Source organism: Carcharhinus amblyrhynchos, chromosome 6 (assembly GCF_965287045.1).
Source record: "Carcharhinus amblyrhynchos chromosome 6, sCarAmb.v2.hapA, whole genome shotgun sequence".
Lineage (NCBI taxonomy): Eukaryota > Metazoa > Chordata > Chondrichthyes > Carcharhiniformes > Carcharhinidae > Carcharhinus > Carcharhinus amblyrhynchos.
In genome coordinates, this window is record NC_137329.1 from 68313804 (window position 1) to 68335266 (window position 21463).

The 21463-nt window shown below is 43.5% G+C and overlaps 1 protein-coding gene across 2 annotated transcripts in view; it reads left to right on the plus strand.

Annotated features, from left to right (window-relative positions):
- ccdc77 (coiled-coil domain containing 77) overlaps positions 1–21463 on the plus strand; it is a 96266-nt gene that overhangs the window by 55262 nt on the left and 19541 nt on the right. The gene's annotated exons all lie outside the window — the stretch shown is intronic.

Here is a 21463-nt window from a genome sequence, read left to right on the forward strand (position 1 = left end):
AGCTGTTTAACATTATGTATGCACTTACCACCTTCAAGCTACCAGAGCTGTTAATCTCGCTGGACGCTGAAAAAGCTTTTGATTGAGTGGAGTGGGACTATTTATTTTATGCTCTTGGGAGGTTTGGGTTTGACCCAAAACTCATCTACTGGATCAAAATACTGTACTCCGTCTCTCTAGCCTCAGTCTGGACAAATGATGTGCATTCAGCTGTTTACCCTTTACCCTGGGATACTAGGCAAGGATGCCCTTTTTCCCCCCTGTTATTTGCCATTGCTATTGAACCTCTTGCTGCGGCTTTTCGCAACAGCAAATGAGTGGTGGGAATTGATCAGAACGGAAAGTATCATTGTATGTGGACGACCTACTATTGTATGTCGGCGACCTGTCCAATTCGATTCCTGAAGTCTTATCTGTACTAGAGAGGTTTGGTTGTGTTTCGGGGTACAAGTTTAACTTGAATAAGAGTGAGCCGGCCAGCTTCCATACCCTCTTAGATATATTTTGGGCTTGTCTGTCACTATAACTACTGGATATCGATATTTAAGATGATTGCGGCAACACTTGATCAGGACATAAGTACATCCTCCCAGGCTGCTCTGTTTGGGGTCGTTCCTTTAAATCCGCTGTTGTCGAAATTCCAAGCGTATTTTGTAGCCTTCACTACACTCCTGGCAAGACGACTAATCCTGTTTAAGTGCAAATCAGGTGCATCACCGACGCACTCACAGTGGGTGAAGGAGGTAGTAGCTACCAGATGAGGTGCATGCGACATGGGTCCACTGCTGGATTCTATAAGACCTGGCAATTATTTAAAGTGCATGTTGGGATGCTGCAGTTGGAGCTAGGAGAGTCGATACCCAATGGCCCCAGGACTCTGGGTTCTCCCTCAGAACTCTCCCCCCCCCAGATTGGTGGCTGCATCCTGGCCCTTTACCTGAGTATGGCTGCCCACCCTGCTGAGGTGTGGGAACCAACATGAGATCTTTTCTCTCTCACTGTCTTATCTCTCCTCCGCTGTCTCTCTTTCTCTCTATCTTTTCTCCGCTTGCTAGTTTATAGCCTGGGCTGCTTGGGTGCTCAGTTGGTTCTCCAGTAGCATCCCTCTATCTTTTTGTTTCTGTATTATCAGCATCATTACCAGTGCAATTAGACGGTACTTGGGCGAGGTGGGTACAGGGGCTTGTCTCCTGGTTGTGGGGAGCTCTGAGCCCAGGTGATGTAGATTTTGACATGCCTCAGAATAAATTGAATAATGAAGAAGTCCTTAAGGAATGGGCCAGCGAATGAGCTATCTGTCTCAGGAACAGAGAACTCAATTGAAAGACTTAAGAACATAAGAAATAGGAGCAGGAGTAGGCCATCTAGCCCTTCGAGCCTGCCCCGCCATTCAATAAGATCATGGCTGATCTGTCGTGGCTCAGTTCCACATTCCCGCCCTCTCCCCATAACCCTTAATCCCCTCTCTTATCAAAAACCCATCAACCCGCGTCTTAAAAATATTTAGTGAGGTAGCCTCCACCACTTCAACGGGCAGAGAATTCCAGAGATTCACCACCCTTTGAGTGAAGAAGTTCTTCCTCAACTCCGTTCTAAACTGCCCCCCCTTTATCTTGAGGCTTGTTACAGTATTATGAAGACTTATGTCAAAATAGAATAGGGAGGACCAATGATATTGTACGTGAGATTGACATAGAAAATGCTGTTCTGGTAAAACACCCCTATCAACTCAATCCTCTCAAAGCACTGCAGGTTCAGATGAAAGTGGAAGCGATGCTACAAGATGACATCGTAGAGCTGAGTCAGAGTGAGTGGAGTTTGCTGATCATGTTTGTCCCCAACCTGAGGGTACTCAGCGATTCTGCTTAGATTATCGGAAGGTCAACGCTGTGACTAAATCTGATCCATAACCAGTTCCAAGGCTGGAAGATTGTGTGGAAAAAGTAGGACAAGCTACTTGCAACACGAAATTGGACTTCACGGTTACTGGCAAGAGCCTTTATCAGAAAGAAGTTTCTGCCTTTGTTACCCCAGGTGGGCTGTATAAATTTAAGATAATGCCCTTTGGGATGAAAAATGCACCAGCTATTTTTCAAAGGCTTATGAGCAGAGCTGTTCCAGGATTGACTAATTGTGTTGTTCACATAGATGACTTAGTGATCTTTAGTGACTCATAGAACGATCACGTGGAGCAGTTGGCAGAGCTCTTTGAGAAACTATGGAGGGCAAAGTTGATCATAAACTTGGCAAAAACAGAATTTGCAGAGGCGGAAGTGACAGATGGGTGACACCGAGAAACATAGTGAAGGCCGTCGAGGAATTTCCAAGACCACCATCAAAGAAGGAACTTCTATGATTTTTGGGATTGAATGGATGCTACAGAAAATTCATATCAAATTTTAATAACGTAGTGGCACCATTGATGGATTTGTTAAAAAAGAACATGAAATTTCGATAGACAGTGCAATGCCAGGAGACATTTGAGAATTTGAAAACAATGTTAACCACCAGACCTCTTTTAGCCATACTGAGCTTTTTGAAACCCTTTAAAAGTTGCCTTCGACACCAGCAATGTAGATGTTGGAGCTGTGTTGTTACAGGATGATTATATAATTGAAAGGCCAAACAGTTATTTTTTGAAAAAAACTCAATATCCACCAGACAAAATATTACACAATTGAAAAGCGGTTATTGAGTTTAATAATAACCTTACAATATTTTCATGTTCACGTTACAAACAAACCATCAGAGACAATTGTGTGTACCAATCGCAATCCTTTGGCATTTCTGGAAAGATTCAAGGACAAGAACGCCAGACTATTTGGTTGGAGTCTTATGTTACAAGCATTTAATTCACAGATTATACATGTTGCGGGTTGTGTAAATGTTATTGCGGATACTTTATAGTGAGTTTAAAAGGCAGAAAAAAATGAAGCTATCTTTTCATGATGATGGTTCTTTTTTTTCTTACGAGGGGAGATGTGGTGAAATTAGTGTTTGTAAAATTATAAAAAAAGTAAAATGCTAAGTGTTATAAAACTGCATTGCCTATTTAAAAAAAAGTAGACTTTTTTCTGCTTAAAAAGAGATGCAGATACAGACTGAAACAACGTATCAGAGACAAAGCAACAAGGTTGCCTTGGCAATATGAGGCATTTGATCCACAGCATGTTTTTGAATTTCAACCAATCAATTTGAAATAAACATTTGAACAGTAGCAGTTTATTAAATTTGAATTTGATGTTTTGATAACCTCTAAAGTAAACCTATTATGCGGGTTTTGGTATGTCACCTGAGGTATGAAGACCTTCCAAACTGCCAGAAGACTGCCTGACAGCACCTGCCAAGTAACAGCTTAGAGAGAGACACAAATAAATGGTTTGCTAGTGTGACAGCAACATTTAAGTCTTAAAAGAAAGCCTTATCTCAAATGTAAAGATACCAGCAGAACCCAGGAAAAAAATCAGCAAAGGAAACAAAGGACCCAGAAGACAACATACCTGAAAGAAATTTGAGAATGACTAAAAATTATTTTTTACTCTTTTTGTTAATAAGTGCGAACTGGGTTTAACTAAACAGCGTTCCATTAGAATAGTATTGTTTGGTTTGTTAATAGTTCAGTTATCTTGTTTAATGTTAAATTAAGAAATGTGTTACTTATTTTTTCCAGAGATGTCTCAGAGTTATTTTCAATTGACCACTAATAGTTGTTGAAGTGCAGATAATTCCCCCTTCTCTCGCACTTTTTAATACATTATGAAGGGAAGTACTTCTCTGTGAGTGATTGCGAGTTAGTTCTCAGAGACGACCTCCCTTAGTAACACCAATGAGTAGAAAGGGCTGAGCATAATTTGTAAAAATGTCAAGTGGTGGCAAAAGAAAATCCTACTAGAATAGAATGTTGGATCACAGTGAAAAATGAAGAGTACAAACAGGCTGTTCAATTTTGTTACCTAGCAAGTATGTTAACATCAGATTCGAAGTGTAACCAAGAAATAAAACAAAGGATTGAAATGGCCAAAGATTTCAAAAAAGGGAAAGGATTAAGATCAAATTTAGCGATGAAAATAAAGCTGAGGATCTTGAAATGTCATATAGCACCAATTTAAGAACATAAGAAATAAGAGCAGGAGTAGGCCATCTAGCCCTTCGAGCCTGCCCCGCCATTCAATAAGATCATGGCTGATCTGTCGTGGCTCAGTTCCACATTCCCGCCCTCTCCCCATAACCCTTGATCCCCTCACTTATCAAAAACCCATCAACCCACGTCTTAAAAATATTTAGCGAGGCAGCCTCCACCACCTCAACGGGCAGAGAATTCCAGAGATTCACCACCCTTTGAGTGAAGAAGTTCCTCCTCAACTCCGTTCTAAACCTCCCCCCCTTTATCTTGAGGCTGTGCCCCCTAGTCCTACTGCCCTTTCTGAGCGGGAAGAGTCTCTCCACCTCTATCCTATCCATCCCATTCATCATCTTATATATCTCAATGAGATCTCCCCTCATTCTTCTAAACTCTAACGAGTACAAGCCTAGTTTATTCAGCCTCTCCTCATAGCTCAACCCCCTCAACTCCGGTATCAGCCTAGTAAACCTCCTCTGCACTCCCTCCAAGGCCAAAATATCCTTGCGTAAGTACAGCAACCAAAACTGCACACAGTACTCCAACTGCGGCCTCACCAATGCCCTATACAGCCGCAGCAAGACCTCCCTACTTTTATATTCAATCCCCCTCGCTATGAAGGCCAGCATCCCATTTGCCTTTCTGACCATGTGCTGCACCTGCAGGCTGGGTTTTTGCGACTCATGCACAAGGACCCCGAGGTCCCTCTGCACCGTCGCCTGCTGCAGTTTTTCGCCACAAAAGTAATAGTCTTTCCTACCATTATTCCTACCAAAGGGGACCACCTCGCACTTGCCAACATTAAATTCCATTTGCCATTTCCTGGCCCATTCGCCCAGCCTATCTAGATCCTTCTGCAGACTCTTCAGCCCCTCCGTGCAATTTGGCATACAGAAGTGACTTTTGGACAATCAGTGAAGCAAGAGAAAACATGAAATTGCAGAATTTGCACCTTTGAGGTGAATAATAAAGATCTCTTGGACAAGTCACAGACCAACGAAGAGATGCTTGTAAAATCTGAGACTAAAGCACTCTGTTGGCCAAGATCAGAAAGAGACAGTTGGAATTTCTTGGGAACTTAATAAGAAATCTTCATTTAGAAATTCTGATGCTGATGTGAAAGGTTGATGGTAAAAGAAATTGGAGTAGACAATGAAGAATATTTCTAAAGAGCCTCACAAACTGGATCAATGTATCTCCAATGAAGATGATCCATGTTTCTAGAACAAGATTAACATGAATGCATACCTGAAAAGAAAGAGAACTCCTACTTTCTTTTGCCTGTATACTTCTGTTTAAAGTGAGTGCTGATGCACTCATTCAGGACACTGACTTCTAAAGGTCCAACTGTGAAAATAAAGTGTCTTGGTGAGGCCACACCTAGAGCATTATGTGCAGTTTTGGTCTCCTGTTCTGAGGAAGGATATTCTTGCTCTCAAGGGAGTGCAACGAAGATTTACCGGGCAGAATCCAGGGATGGCAGGACTGATATATGGGGAGAGATTGACTAGGTTAGGATTGTTTTTGCTGGAATTCCGACAAATGGGGGGGATATCTTAGAGACTTTTAAAATTCTAACAGGACTAGACAGGGTAGATGGAGAAAGGATATTCCAGTTGGTGGGGGAGTCCAGAACCAGCATTCAGAGTAGATGGAGGTGAGATTTCTTCACCCACAGAATGGTCAGCCTGTAGAATTCATTACCAAAGGAAATAGTTGATGCCAAAGCATTGAATGTATTCAAGCTAGACAAAACACTTGTGGCAAATGGGATCAAAGGTTACGGGGAGAAAGGAGGATTAGGCTATTGAGTTGGACGATCAGCCATGATCATAGTGAATCGTGGTGCAGGCTTGAAGGGCCAAATGGCCTATTCCTGCTCCTACAAAGAACAAAGAAAATTAACAGCACAGGAACAGGCCCTTCGGCTCTCCAAGCCTGCACCGATCATGCTGCCCCACTGAACTAAAACCTCCTATCCTTCCAGGACCTTATCCCTCTATTCCCGTCCTATTTATGTATTTGTCCAGATGCCCCTTAAAACTCACTATCATATCTGCTTCCACTATCTCCTCTGGCAGCAAGTTCCAGACACCCACCACCTTCTGTGTGGGGAAAAAAAAAACTTGCCTCATACATCTCCTTTAAACCTTGCCCTTGCACTTTAAATCTATGTCCCCTAGTAATTGATTCTTCCACCCTGGGAAAAAGCTTCTCACTATCCACACTGTCCATGCACCTTACAATCTTGTAGACTCCTATCAGATCACCCCTCAACCTCACTCCAGTAAGAACAAACCAAGTTACTCCAACCTCTCCTCATAGCTAATGCCCTCCATACCAAGCAACATCCTGGTAAATCTTTTCTGTGCCCTCTCCAAAGCCGCCTCATCCTTCTGGTAGCGTGGCGACCAGAATTGAACGCTATATTCCAAATGCGGCTGAACTAAGGTTCTTTAAAGCTGTAATATGACTTGTCAATTTTTAAACTCAGTGCCCTGGCCAATGAAGGTAAGCATGCCATATGCCTTCTTGACTACTTCTCCACCTGCATTTCCACTTTCAGTAACCTGTGTACCTGTACACCCAGATCCCTTTGCCTGTCAATACTCCTAAGGGTTCTGCCATTTACTGTATATTTCCTATCTGTATTAGACTTTCCAAAATGCATTAGCTCACGTTGATCCGGATTAACTCCATCTGCCATCTCTCAGCCCAAGCCACCAACTGATCTATATCCTGTTGTATCCTCTGATGGTCCTCGTCGCTATCCTCACATCCACCAACCTTTGTGTCATTCACAACCTTACTAATCAAACCAGTTACATTTTTTTCCAAATCGTTTATATATATATTACGAACAACAATAGTCCCAGCACTGAGCCCTGAGGAATGCCACTTGTCACAACCCTCCATTCAGAAATACATCCTTCCACTGCTACCCTCTGTCTTCTATGATGGAGTCAGTTCTGTATTCACCTTGCCAGTTCACCTCTGATCCCATGCGACTTCACCTTCTGCCATGAGGGACCTTGTCCAAGGCCTTACTGAAGCCCATGTAGCCAACATCTACTGCTCTACCCTCATCATTCATCTTTGTCTCTTCCTTGAAACATTCAGTCAAGTTAGTGAGACATGACCTCCCCTTCTCAAAACCATGTTGCCTGTCTCGAATACATCCACTTGTTCCCAAGTGGGAGTAAATCCTGTCTCGAAGAATCCTCGCCAATAATTTCCCTACCACTGACGTAAGGCTCACCGGCCTGAAATTACCTAGATTATTCTTGCTACCCTTCTTAAACAAAGGAACAACATTGGCTATTCGCTAATCATCTGGGATCTCCTCTGTAGCCATTGAGAATACAAAGATTTCTCTCAAGGCCCCGGCAGTTTCCTCTCTCAGTAATTTTGGTATATCCCAGACCCTGGGGACTTGCCTACCTTAATGATTCTCAAGAACCCCAATGCCTCTTCCTTGTTGATCTCAACGTGACTCAAAACTATCTACACACCCTATTCCAGATTCATCATCCATCAAGTCCTACTCTTTGGTGAATACTGACGCAAAGTACTCATTTAATACCTCGCCCATTTCCTCTGGGTCCACGCATAGATTCCCTCCCCTGTCCGTGAGTGGGCCAATCCTCTTCCTGGCTACCCTCTTGCTCTTTATATATGTACAAAAAGCTTTGGGACTTTCCTTAATCCTGCTGGACAATGATTTTTCATGACCTGTTTTAGCCCTCTTTATTCCTTGCTTAAGTTTCTTTCTGTTTTCCTTGTATTCTACACTTGCTTCGTGTGTCCCCAGCCTCCTAGCCTTGACAGATGCTTCCTTTTTCTCTTTGATTAGGCTCACAATATTTCTCGTTACCCAAGGTTTTCAAAATTTGCCATACTTATTCTTCATCCTTACAAGAATGTGCTGGTCCTGAATCCCTATCAACTTACATTTGAAAGCATCCCACATGCCAAATGTTGATTTTCCCCTGTAACATCTGCCCCCAGTCTACATTCTTTAGCTCCTGCCTAATATTGTTGTAATTAGCCTTCCCCCAGTTTAGCACCTTAACTTGAGGACTACACTTTTCCTTATCCATCAGTACCTTAAAGCTTACTGAATTGTGGTCATTGTTCCCGAGCTGCTCCCCTATTAAAACATCAACCTCCTGACCAGACTCATTCCCTAATACCAGGTCCAGTATGGCCCCCTCCCTAGTTGGACTATTTACGTTCTGTTTCAAGAAGCCCTCCTGGATGCTCCTTACAAACTTTGCTCCACCCACACCCCTAACACTGAGTCCCAGTCAATGTAGGGTAAGTTAAAATCTCCCATCACAACAACCCTGTTACTTTTACACCTTGCCAAAATCTGCCTGCATATCTGTTCCTCTATCGCCCACGGCTGTTGGGTGGCCTTTTGTAAACCCCCAACATTGTGACTATACCCTGTCTATTCCTGAGCTCTACCCATTTTGCCTCGCTGTATGAGCGCTCCTAAGTGTCCTCCTGCGGTACAGCTGTGATATTCTCCTTAACCTGCAGTGCAACTCCCCCATCCCTTTTGTTACATCCCCCTCTATCCCACCTGAAACATTTGTATCCTGGAATGTTAAGCTGCCAATCCTGTCCTTCAGTTAATTCACCTTTGCTTTGATTCCCACCCCCCTTACCAAACTAGTTTAAGTCTTCCCATGTGACACTAGCAAACTTGCCAGCCAGAATATTTATGCCTTTCCAGTTTAGATGCATCCTTCTTATACAGGTCCCACCTGCCCCTGAAGGGACCCCAATGGTCCAGATATCTGAAACCCTCCCTCCTGCACCAGATGTTTAGCCACATGTTGAGCTGCAGTATCTTCCTATTCCTAACCTCATTGGCACGTGGCACAGGGAGTAATCCTGTCTCCTATTTTCTATGTTAAAAAAAATACACTCATACTGTAACACTAAGCTAACGATCAGATAATGAATGATTTAATTCACACACACTTCACAGTTCAGTGGTTTTCCAAGCTAATACAGCCCTCATGATCATCCATACTTTATTGGAACATAGATCAGTGAACCAAAAGAACATTAATTATGGTTTTTTGCACCCATATTAAAAACAAAGGTGTTTTATTCTCAAATGTAATTGGAGAGAATTAATCCGTAATGATTCGAAAACCAAAGAAACTCAAATAGAACATAACTCCAAGAAATCATTAAGGTATATTGATATTAAAATGTCAGTACTAACCTTGTCTCTCTTTTAATGGTAGGGCATTGGGGAGAGTTATAGAACAAAGAGATCTAGGGGTATAGGTTAATAGCTATGTGAAAGTGGAGTCACAGGTGGACTAGAGTGGTGAAGAAGGCATTCGACATGCTTGGTTTCATTGGTCAGAACATTGAATAGAGGAGTTAGGATGTCTTATTGAAGTTATGCAAAATATTGGTACAGCCACACTTGGAATACTGTGTACAGTTCTGGTCACCCTATTATAGAAAGGATATTATTAAACTAGAAAAAGTGCAAAAAAGATTTACTAGGATGCTACCGGGACTTGATGATTTGAGTTATAAGGAGAGGCTGGTTAGATATTTATCACTGAGATAAAAAAGGGTCCAGAGGGACATTTTTTCACACAGAGGGTATAGCGAGTGTCTGGAGCAAACTGGATTATAGTAGAGACCGGTACAAGTTTGTCTTTTAGAAAGCGTTTAGACGGTTAATGAGTAAGATAAGTATAGAGGGATATGGGCCAAACATGAGCAATTGGGACTAGTTTAGTGGTTTTAAAAAAAGGGGGAGGCAGCATGGACAAGTTGGGCTGAAGGGCCTGTTTCCATGCTGCAGACCCCTATGACTCTATGTTCATATTTCAAAGAGTTTTTTTGTGGGATTAGCTTTAGGGAGCGTAAGTAAACCTTTACAACTCTTGTTAGTTAGCAAGTGAACACTCATGCTGCTTGGAAGACCAGGCCAAATAAGCCATTGGCTATCTGGGTTTCTAAGAGTCAGAGGAGACCGTGCTATAGCCACTAAGACTAGTAATCCAGAGACACAAGCTATTGCCCTACAGAGAAGGTTCAAATCCCACCACAGCAGGTAGTGGGATCTAAATTATCAATTGGAATTAAAAGCTAAAAGCTATGGTCATGATGACCACAAAACTATCATCGTATAAACTAACCTGATGTTGAGGTCCTTATTTAGTCTGGCCTACATGTGACTTCAGACCACAATGATGTGGTTGACTCTTAACTATTCTGTTTGAAATGGTCTGACAAGACATTCAGTTTAAGGGCAGTTAGGGATGGACAATAAACGCTGGCCTTGGCAGTGACATTCACAATCCAAGAAAGACACTTGCAGGTTAATTTTGAAATGGCCAATTATATTTTAACTTAAACAATACAAAACTCATGAGGCAAGTATCTCTTATAAAGACGTAACATTTACAACCAAAAACACAAGCAGCTGTTTGGAAATCACCAAGAGGGTCGGGCAGCTCTGGAATAGTGACAGAACCTCTCTGATGAAGCTAACGTATACAATCAAAACAGATTGCTTATGAACCTTCTTATTAATCATTCCCACTTCATGTTAGTTTAAAATCAATTGCATTCAGTATATATACATCAATAATCCTGACATATTGCTGCTGTCAGATTTTCAAATGGACTTTCCTTGCGTTAAGTTGATCTTTCTCTACACCCTCGCTATGACGGTAACACTACATTCTTCACTCTTTTGTTTCCTTCTCTATGAACGGTGTGCAAGAAACAATACTTTTCACTGTACGTTACTACATGTGACAGTAAGTCAAATCAAATAACTTCCCTCTTCAGTCCCCCCACCTGGAATTGGCTAACCCAATACTAAGCCAGTAAAAACTACTTAAACCTTAATAAGTGATTTCTTGATTATTTTCCCCCTTAACTTTGTTGTTGCTAATACTAGACTCATTGTGTGGACTAATACTAAAAATCGTAAGAAAAGTAATATCCCACGTAGGTACCATTTAGGGATAAGTGTATATCCCCCTGAAGCAAGATTGAATATTGCAAGACCGATCATTACTAGATGAGCCCAGGCAAATTTGGTAGGTTACATCTACTGAATGTTGACATTTGCTTGTGCCTAAGTTCCCTCCAGTGTCTCTTTCTCATGAATCAGGGCACATGTTTGTCCTGTCACAACTACATTAAAAAGCCCTTCCCATTGAATTCCTAACCCTTTCTTGTCTGACATGAGTGGTACCATTACCTTCGGAGTGTTTTTAGTGTCTGCTAGTTTCATCTAATCTCTGCTGCTGTTGAGAGAATGTATTTTGAGAGAATGTAAACAATCCACTAAGTTTCTCATACACTGGAACACTGCCTCTCTACCAATTTCAAGCTCCCCACTTCTTATTATCACATCCTCTGGGAGATGCATTGCCCTGCCAGTTATCCAAAAGGAGTTAATCCTGCTCCTCAGGATGAACTGGCTGTCTTCATAATATTGCAGGCAAGGCCTGTACCTAATTGTTTCCTTCTTCCAGGATAGCTTTAGCCAAACTGTTCTTCAATGTTCGATTCATCTGTTCCACCATTCGTGAACTCTGTGGTTGATATGGTTGTGAAATCATTGTCTTATCCCCAGCATTCTATAGACTGCTCTTAAAACTGGATACCTTGGTCTGAATCTAACTGAAGAGGCATTCCCCTTCTAGGAATTATTTCATTTGCAACAATATTAAAGCTGCTGTTTTAGCTGTGGCATCTTTACATGGGAATGTTTCAACCCATCTAGTAAACCAATCAGTGATAACTGAAAAATAACTGTTCCCTTTCACACTAGGTAATGGTCCTGTGAAATCCAATTGCAAATATTCCCATGATCCTTTGGGTCTTGGCTGGTTTTCCCATCTTAATTTTGCAGTGATGACCTAATTCAACTTGAGCACACTGTATACATGTTCGACAGAATTTGGCTATCATTTCTCACATTCCCTTCTAACAATTTCCAATTAAATTGACCATTTTGTTTCTGCTTCTGTGGGCTATTCCATGATACAACTTTGTTTGTTGTATTGCTTCTGGTGCTAATATTTTCCCTTCTCTCTTCCATACGTCATCTTAGTCTTTCTGTCCCCCTTGTTTTTCCCAATTTTGCTTCTCCTCTGAAACTTATTCTTGGACTGCCTCACATCAATGGCTGGATTATCAGTAATTTCTAATGCTGCCACATTTGCTGTTTGTGTTCTTTCTAACATTTGATCTAACAAATCTTTTGCTGCTCTGTCTGCTTTGCTGTTTCCTTCTTGGGCCTGACTTTTAGTTTTCTTGTGTGTCTGTACCTTAATTACTGCTGCTTCTGAAGGACTGCGGGCTGCTTGGATTAGATCTTTATTCAGATTTTCATACTGTATATGTGCTCCACTTGAGGCAATAAAATCTGGCCTGTTCCAAGCTGTCATGTAATCATGAATTATTCCAAAAGCATATCGGCTGTTCACCCGTTTTCTGTACCCCATTCTAAAGCTTTAGTTAAAGCTATCAGCTCTGCTACCTATGCTGATTTGCTTCCCAGAATCTGTTCTTCTCCAATCACTTCCTTCATCATTTGCCACTGCCCACATTGTACAACGTTCACCACTGACATACATACTAGCGCTATCTGCATATAGATTGATCACCCCTTCACCTGTGAGTGTTTCTTATGCTAAACCTTCACTCATTTCCTCATTCACTTCTGCTACATATTTACGTTCTGTTCTTTGCACTGTTAATCCTTCCGCAGGTTTTTCCCTCCTATCTCTCCTGATTTCTACATGTTTCCTGGTAAAAAAATTTGTTTCTCATTTTGTACATCTTCCTTCAGAAACTCCTTTCAGCCAGGGAAAGGATAGCTTCACAACTGTGTGACTGTGTAAGACTATTTTCTATGGTGAGTGGTTCTGAAACACTGCCCATGAGGCGCATGCTAATACACCTCACCGTTGCTCGCCACTAAGTATAACTAGGTGGAGTAGTACCCATCCGGTCTTCGTCTGTCTCCACATCATTGGGTTACTGCTGCAGCTTGCATTCCATCTTTTTCCTGGCAAAAGGTGTGAAATGGTTTAGTAAGATTTGGCAGACTTAAACTGGGACCTTCACCATGTCTAATTTTATATCTGAAAAAGCCTGTTTTTCTCTCTCTCTCCATTCTATTCTCTCACTACTAACTCTGCTTCCTTTGAATCCTGTAAGGGTTTTACAAGCTGTGCATAATCTTCCACAAAATTCCTGCAATAATTAAAACACCCCAATGCTTGTCTTACTCCTTTACAATAAGTGGTCTTTGCGTGGGCGAGGACCTGGCAGATGGAGTATAATGTTAGCAAATGTGAGGTTATCCACTTTGGCAGAAATAATAGTAGGAGGGATTATTATTTAAAAGGCAAAAAGCTGCAGCATGCTATGGTGCAGAGGGACCTGGGGGTCCTTGTGCACGAGTCGCAAAAACCCAGTCTGCAGGTGCAGCAGGTGATCAAGAAGGCGAATGGAATGTTGGCCTTTATAGTGAGGGGGATAGAATATAAAAGCAGGGAGGTCTTGCTGCAACTGTACAGGGTACTGGTGAGGTTGCAGCTGGAGTACTGTGTGCAGTTTTGGTCACCGCACTTGTGGAAGGATATATTGGCCTTGGAGGGAGTGCAGAGGAGGTTCACTAGACTGATACCAGAGATGAAGGGGTTGGACTATGAAGAGAGACTAAATAGACTAGGTCTGTACTCATTGGAGTTTAGAAGGATGAAGGGGGATCTTATAGAGGCGTATAAGATAATGAAGGGGATGGATAGGGTAGAGGTAGAGAGATTCTTCCTGCTTAGAAAGGATAGCAGGACTAGAGGGCACAGCTTCAAGATAAGGGGGGGGTGCAGTTTAGATCAGAGTTGAGGAGGAACTTCTTCACTCAAAGGGTGGTGAATCTCTGGAATCCTGTGCCCGTTGAAGTGGTGGAGGCTACCTCGCTAAATATTTTAAAGTCACGGGTAGATAGGTTTTTGACAGATAAGGGAATTAAGGGTTATGGGGAGAAAGCAGGTAAGTGGAACTGATCCACTTCAGATCAGCCATGATCTTATTGAATGATGGGGTAGGCTCGAATGTTTAGCATAGCTTTCTTTTGCTCAGGAATCTATTTTTTATTTTTAGGTATAACATGCCTGAGGTATGTCGCCTGTTCCTGTCCCAGCTGAGCTTTATTAGGATTTAGCTTAAGACTTGCTTCCTGAATTACTTGAATCACCCTGTGTACAGCTAAACGCTGTCTGATGCAATCAAAATACCATCCACATATTGCAAAATGGTGGTTCCCACATATTCTATAGATTCTACTATCCTGGCCATGTATTTGTGAAATATTGTAAAAAGTCTGACAACACCAGGTTTTTGCCCAACCTATTTATTTGATAATATACTCACAAGCTTTCGAGGGACACCCTCTTCGTCAGGTGAATGGAGAGTTCTGGCCTCAGACAGAGCATATAAAGCACAGACAGTTTAGAGATTACTGATTAGAATGCGAATCTTTACACCTAACCTGCTGTTCAAGACCTGAAGTGGCTGATAATGTGAGTGGAAGGAGCACTGATCACAGTTTAAAGAGATGTGTATTGTCTCCAGACAGTACAGTAAGTGAGGTTTTGCAAACCCAGGCAAGTCACGGGGGTTACAGATAGTGCGACATGAACCCAAGATCCCTGTTGAGACCGTCCTCATGTGTGCGGAACTTGGCTATCAGTCTCTGTTCAGCGACTCTGCGCTGTCGTGTGTCGTGAAGGCCGCCTTGGAGAATGCTTACCCGAAGGTCAGAGGCTGAATGCCCGTGACCACTGAAGTGTTCGCCAACAGGAAGGGAACAGTCTTGCCTGGTGACTGTCGAGCGATGTTCATTCATCCGTTGTCGTAGCGTCTGCATGGTCTCCCCAATGTACCATGCTTCGGGACATCCTTTCTTGCAACGTATCAGGTAGACAATGTTGGCCGAGTTGCAAAAGTATTTACCATGTACCTGGTGGACGGTATTCTCACGTGTGATGATGGTAACCATGTCGATGATCCGGCATGTCTTGCAGAGGTTGCTGTGGCAGGGTTGTGTGGTATTGTGGTCACTGTTCTCCTGAAGGCTGGGTAGTTTGCTGCGAACAATGGTCTGTTTGAGGTTGTGTGGTTGTCTGAAAGCAAGAAGTGGGGGTGTGGGGATAGCCCTGGCGAGATGTTCGTCTTCATCAATGATATGTTGAAGACTCCGGAGAAGATGTCGTAGCTTCTCCGCTCCGGGGAAGTACTGGACGACGAAGGGTACTCTGTCCACTGTGTCCTGTGTTTGCCTTCTGAGGAGATCGGTGCGGTTTTTCGCTGTGGCGCATCGGAACTGCCGATCTATGAGTCGAGCACCATATCCTGTTCTTATGAGGGCATCTTTCAGGGTCTGGAGGTGTCTGTCACGATCCTCCTCATCTGAGCAAATCCTGTGTATACGGAGGGCTTGTCCATAGGGAATAGCTTCTTTAACATGTTTAGGGTGGAAACTGGAGAAGTGGAGCATTGTGAGATTGTCTGTGGGCTTGCGGTACAGTGAGGTGCTGAGGTGACCGTCCTTAATGGAGATGCGTGTGTCCAAGAATGCAACTGATTCTGGGGAATAGTCCATGGTGAGTCTGATGGTGGGGTGGAATTTGTTGATATCATCATATAGTTGTTTCAGTGATTGTTCACCATGAGGCCAAAGGAAGAAAATGTCATCGATGTATCTACTGTACAGCATCGGTTGAAGATTCTGTGCAGTGAAGAAGTCTTGTTCGAACCTGTGCATGAAGATGTTGGCATATTGAGGTGCAAATTTGGTCCCCATGGCTGTTCCATGTGTCTGGATGAAAAACTGGTTGTTGAAGGTGAAGACATTGTGGTCCAGGATAAAGCGGATGAGTTGTAAAATTGCATCTGGAAACTGGCAGTTGTCAGCATTGACTACTGAGGCAGTCGCAGCAATGCCATCGTTGTGGGGGATGTTGGTGTAGAGCGCTGAGACATCCATTGTGACGAGGAGTGTCCCTGGTTCAACTGCTCTGTGTGTGCTGAGTTTCAGTAGGAAGTCCGTAGTGTCGCGACAAAAGCTGGGGGTTCTTTGTACAATGGGTTTCAGGATGCCCTCGACGTAGCCGGAGAGGTTCTCACACAGAGTTCCATTGCCCGATACGATGGGACGGCCAGGTGTGTTTGCCTTGTGTATCTTTGGGAGGCAGTTGAGATCTCCAACGCGGGGAGTACGTGGAATGAGAGCACGGAGGGTGCTCTGAAGGTCCGGATCAAAGGTCTTGATCAGATTGTTGAGTTGACGAGTGTGTTCTTTGGTCGGATCTGTGGGTAATTGTCTGTAGTGTTCCTCATTGTTTAGTTGTCGGTACACTTCTTTACTGTAATCCGTTCTGTTCAGTATGACGATGGCCCCTCCTTTGTCTGCTGGTTTGATGACAATGTTGCTGTTTGTCTTGAGAGCGTGGATGGCGTTGCGTTGTGCTTGGGTGATGTTCGGGGCTGTCTTGTGAGTGCGGCTGATGAATCTGGTGTTAACGCACCTCCTGATGGTTTGGGCATACAAGTCCAGTCGAGGGCAGCGGCCTTCCGGAGGAGTCCAATTGGATTCCTTCCTCTTAGGCTGTTGCACTGCGGATCTCTCTGTCGGCTGTTCTGGTTCATCGACTGTCTCATTGTGTTCGTTGCTGGCCTCTTGGGGTTTGTGGAAAAACTCCCGCAGCCTCATTCGCCTGATGAATTCCTCTGTGTCCACTGCGAGACTGATGGGGTCCATTTTGGTGGTGGGGCAGAAATTGAGCCCTCGGCTGAGAACTTCGATTTCATCTGGTTGAAGTGTGTAGTCCGACAAGTTGACAATAGACCTCCCTGCGGTAGTGCTGTTTTCTACTGTGGTGCCGGGGGAGGCTTGGTTGTTGCTGGCGGCGATGCCGAGTTTCTCAAGTTTCCTATTCTTGGTGTGCATGTAGGTGGTGTAGTTTCTTTGTCTCATCTGCTTGGCAGAGTTTCGCAGTTGGTCTGCATCCTGAGCACAAGTTGAGAAAATGTATTCCATTTTAGTTTCCAGGGTGTGGCGTTTGCTGTAAAGCTGGTGTATGAGGTGGTTGAGAAGTGTGAGAGAGGTGCGACGGCAAAGTCTCTCAGCGTAGTCTGTGTTATAGGTTGCCCTGAGTGGGTTTGTGATCTGTAGTCCTTTTGGTATCTTGTCTGCTTTCTTGCATCTCTGTAAAAACTTGATGTCTGTGTCGATATGCGCAATCTTCTTGGAGATCCTCTCCACTTGGATCCGGCAGTTTGCGGTGTCGATAGTAGTCATGATGTGGGTATGCCGGTGTTGGACTGGCGTAAACACAGTAAAAAGTCTGACAACACCAGGTTTAAGTCCAACCTATTTATTTGATAATATACTCACAAGCTTTCGAGGGACACCCTCTTCATCAGGTGAATTCACAAGGTGACAATTACCCACAGATCCGACCAAAGAACACACTCGTCAACTCAACAATCTGATCAAGACCTTTGATCCGGACCTTCAGAGCACCCTCCGTGCTCTCATTCCACGTACTCCCCGCATTGGAGATCTCGACTGCCTCCCAAAGACACACAAGGCAAACACACCTGGCCGTCCCATCGTATCGGGCAATGGAACTCTGTGTGAGAACCTCTCCGGCTATGTCGAGGGCATCCTGAAACCCATTGTACAAAGAACCCCCAGCTTTTGTCGCGACACTACGGACTTCCTACTGAAACTCAGCACACACAGAGCAGTTGAACCAGGGACACTCCTCGTCACAATGGATGTCTCAGCGCTCTACACCAACATCCCCCACAACGATGGCATTGCTGCGACTGCCTCAGTAGTCAATGCTGACAACTGCCAGTTTCCAGATGCAATTTTACAACTCATCCGCTTTATCCTGGACCACAATGTCTTCACCTTCAACAACCAGTTTTTCATCCAGACACATGGAACAGCCATGGGGACCAAATTTGCACCTCAATATGCCAACATCTTCATGCACAGGTTCGAACAAGACTTCTTCACTGCACAGAATCTTCAACCGATGCTGTACAGTAGATACATCGATGACATTTTCTTCCTTTGGCCTCATGGTGAACAATCACTGAAACAACTATATGATGATATCAACAAATTCCACCCCACCATCAGACTCACCATGGACTATTCCCCAGAATCAGTTGCATTCTTGGACACACGCATCTCCATTAAGGACGGTCACCTCAGCACCTCACTGTACCGCAAGCCCACAGACAATCTCACAATGCTCCACTTCTCCAGTTTCCACCCTAAACATGTTAAAGAAGCTATTCCCTATGGACAAGCCCTCCGTATACACAGGATTTGCTCAGATGAGGAGGATCGTGACAGACACCTCCAGACCCTGAAAGATGCCCTCATAAGAACAGGATATGGTGCTCGACTCATAGATCGGCAGTTCCGATGCGCCACAGCGAAAAACCGCACCGATCTCCTCAGAAGGCAAACACAGGACACAGTGGACAGAGTACCCTTCGTCGTCCAGTACTTCCCCGGAGCGGAGAAGCTACGACATCTTCTCCGGAGTCTTCAACATATCATTGATGAAGACGAACATCTCGCCAGGGCTATCCCCACACCCCCACTTCTTGCTTTCAGACAACCACACAACCTCAAACAGACCATTGTTCACAGCAAACTACCCAGCCTTCAGGAGAACAGTGACCACAATACCACACAACCCTGCCACAGCAACCTCTGCAAGACATGCCAGATCATCGACATGGTTACCATCATCACACGTGAGAATACCGTCCACCAGGTACATGGTAAATACTTTTGCAACTCGGCCAACATTGTCTACCTGATACGTTGCAAGAAAGGATGTCCCGAAGCATGGTACATTGGGGAGACCATGCAGACGCTACGACAATGGATGAATGAACATCGCTCGACAGTCACCAGGCAAGACTGTTCCCTTCCTGTTGGCGAACACTTCAGTGGTCACGGGCATTCAGCCTCTGACCTTCGGGTAAGCATTCTCCAAGGCGGCCTTCACGACACACGACAGCGCAGAGTTGCTGAACAGAGACTGATAGCCAAGTTCCGCACACATGAGGACGGTCTCAACAGGGATCTTGGGTTCATGTCGCACTATCTGTAACCCCCGTGACTTGCCTGGGTTTGCAAAACCTCACTTACTGTACTGTCTGGAGACAATACACATCTCTTTAAACTGTGATCAGTGCTCCTTCCACTCACATTATCAGCCACTTCAGGTCTTGAACAGCAGGTTAGGTGTAAAGATTCGCATTCTAATCAGTAATCTCTAAACTGTCTGTGCTTTATATGCTCTGTCTGAGGCCAGAACTCTCCATTCACCTGACGAAGAGGGTGTCCCTCGAAAGCTTGTGAGTATATTATCAAATAAATAGGTTGGACTAAAACCTGGTGTTGTCAGACTTTTTACTGTGTTTACGCCAGTCCAACGCCGGCATTCCCACATCATGACTACTTTGTGAAATATTGCCAGACTATTTGTGGAATCCCTGTGGCAGGCGAATCCAAGTGTACTGCTAATCCCCAACTGTAAATGCAAACTTATACTGATGTTCCTCAACTACGGGAATTGACCAAAACTTATTAGCTATATCTAATACTGTGAATATTGTCTGCTCTATTCCAATTGTGTTTAAATACTAGCAGGATTTGCCATTATGAGGTGTTCTTGATTCACGTATCAAATCAATTCTGTGTAATCAATAGTTAATCTATAACTGCTCCTTACTGGCTAAACGGGTGAGTTAGTCTCTGAAAAAGTTTTAGCCACTACCTCCTGTTTGTCCAAGTTTGCAGTGCTATTTTTAACTGCCTGTACTAGTTCTGGTCTGAGGGGATATTGTTTACGTGAGGGATGGAAGTCTCCAAGAACAGTTATTGGGAGCGGAGGGGACATCTAAATACCCACAGTCTTGTTTGTGTTTGGCTCAAATCTGAGGATATTGTACTGTTAAATTTCCCCATATTCCAATTTCCCAAATTTGTTGGAGTGTCGTTATTCTAGAAATTTTACATGTTTCCATTTGGCCCCACCGATTTCACTTGTAAGTCCTGCGCCACCTAATGATATCTGCTTTGGTGTTATTTATAGCCCCCAATTGTTTTAACAGGTTAGTTTTTAGCATGTTCTCTTCCTTTGTTGGATATATCCAAATCTGGAACTGTTCCTCTTTACCCTCAATTTCTAGTGTACTGGGTTCACTGAATGGCACAGTCTTAATACCTCCAGTTATTCCTCACTATTGTATGATCTGGTCAGTTGTCAGCAAATTTAGATCTGTTATGGATATAGAAACCCCAGTATCTATTAGCATAACACACTTTTGCCCACCTAACATGACCTATACATACATTCTGGGATTTTTATTCTTATTCCCAAAGCTGCTAATTGTCATTTCTGATCTAACAACCTCTAATTCCTCCGCTGTTGTCTGAATTACTGTCTGTGGTGTTTGCTGTGTTCCTGAGCAATTTTGGGTTTGAACTTTGGGATTTGCCTTGCTGGGACTCTGCCCTTCTCTACCTCCTCCCTTCGCCCAACAGTATTTTATATCATGACCCATTTTACCACAATTGTTGCATTGTCTTTTAGGATTTCGATTGTTTCCTAAGGGTCTGTTTTGGCCATCTTTAGCAGCATGTTCTTTCTTTCACACGCAAGTCATGCTCTAAGAATTTTGGATGATGAATGATTAGCTTGTACGGGAGTCATTTTATCTTTCTGTTGATTCGCTTTGGTTTCCATAGCCCAATTCGTAACATCTTGAAAATTATTCCCCCTTCAGGATACCTATAACTATTATTTAAGTCAAAGTAAACCCTTCTCTGAGCGTACCCGGAAACACATCTCTAGTGAGGTCTTCAATCCCTCCGTTGTCTACATGAGGTCTGATTTCCATTCTGCATAATCTTCCACACTTTTGTCAGGATTTTGTGTAATTAAAGTTACCTTAACCCAATTAGCGTTCCCTAACCTATGCCCTATTGCATATCTCTCCTCCCTTTCTCCTACAGCTAGTATCCAATCCCTCATATTCAAAGCCTTGGGTAACATTTGCCATGCTGGCCTAGTCAATTTCCCTTTCACTCAAACTCTTATATAGCCCAGAGTCATTCCCAAAAAGCTGAATTTTGATGATTTCATCTTAAGGGGCCCAATTTATCCATCAGCATTTGATTCTCAGTCACTAATACAGGCACTTTGGTTGATAAAGTTGGTTCTCTCCTTT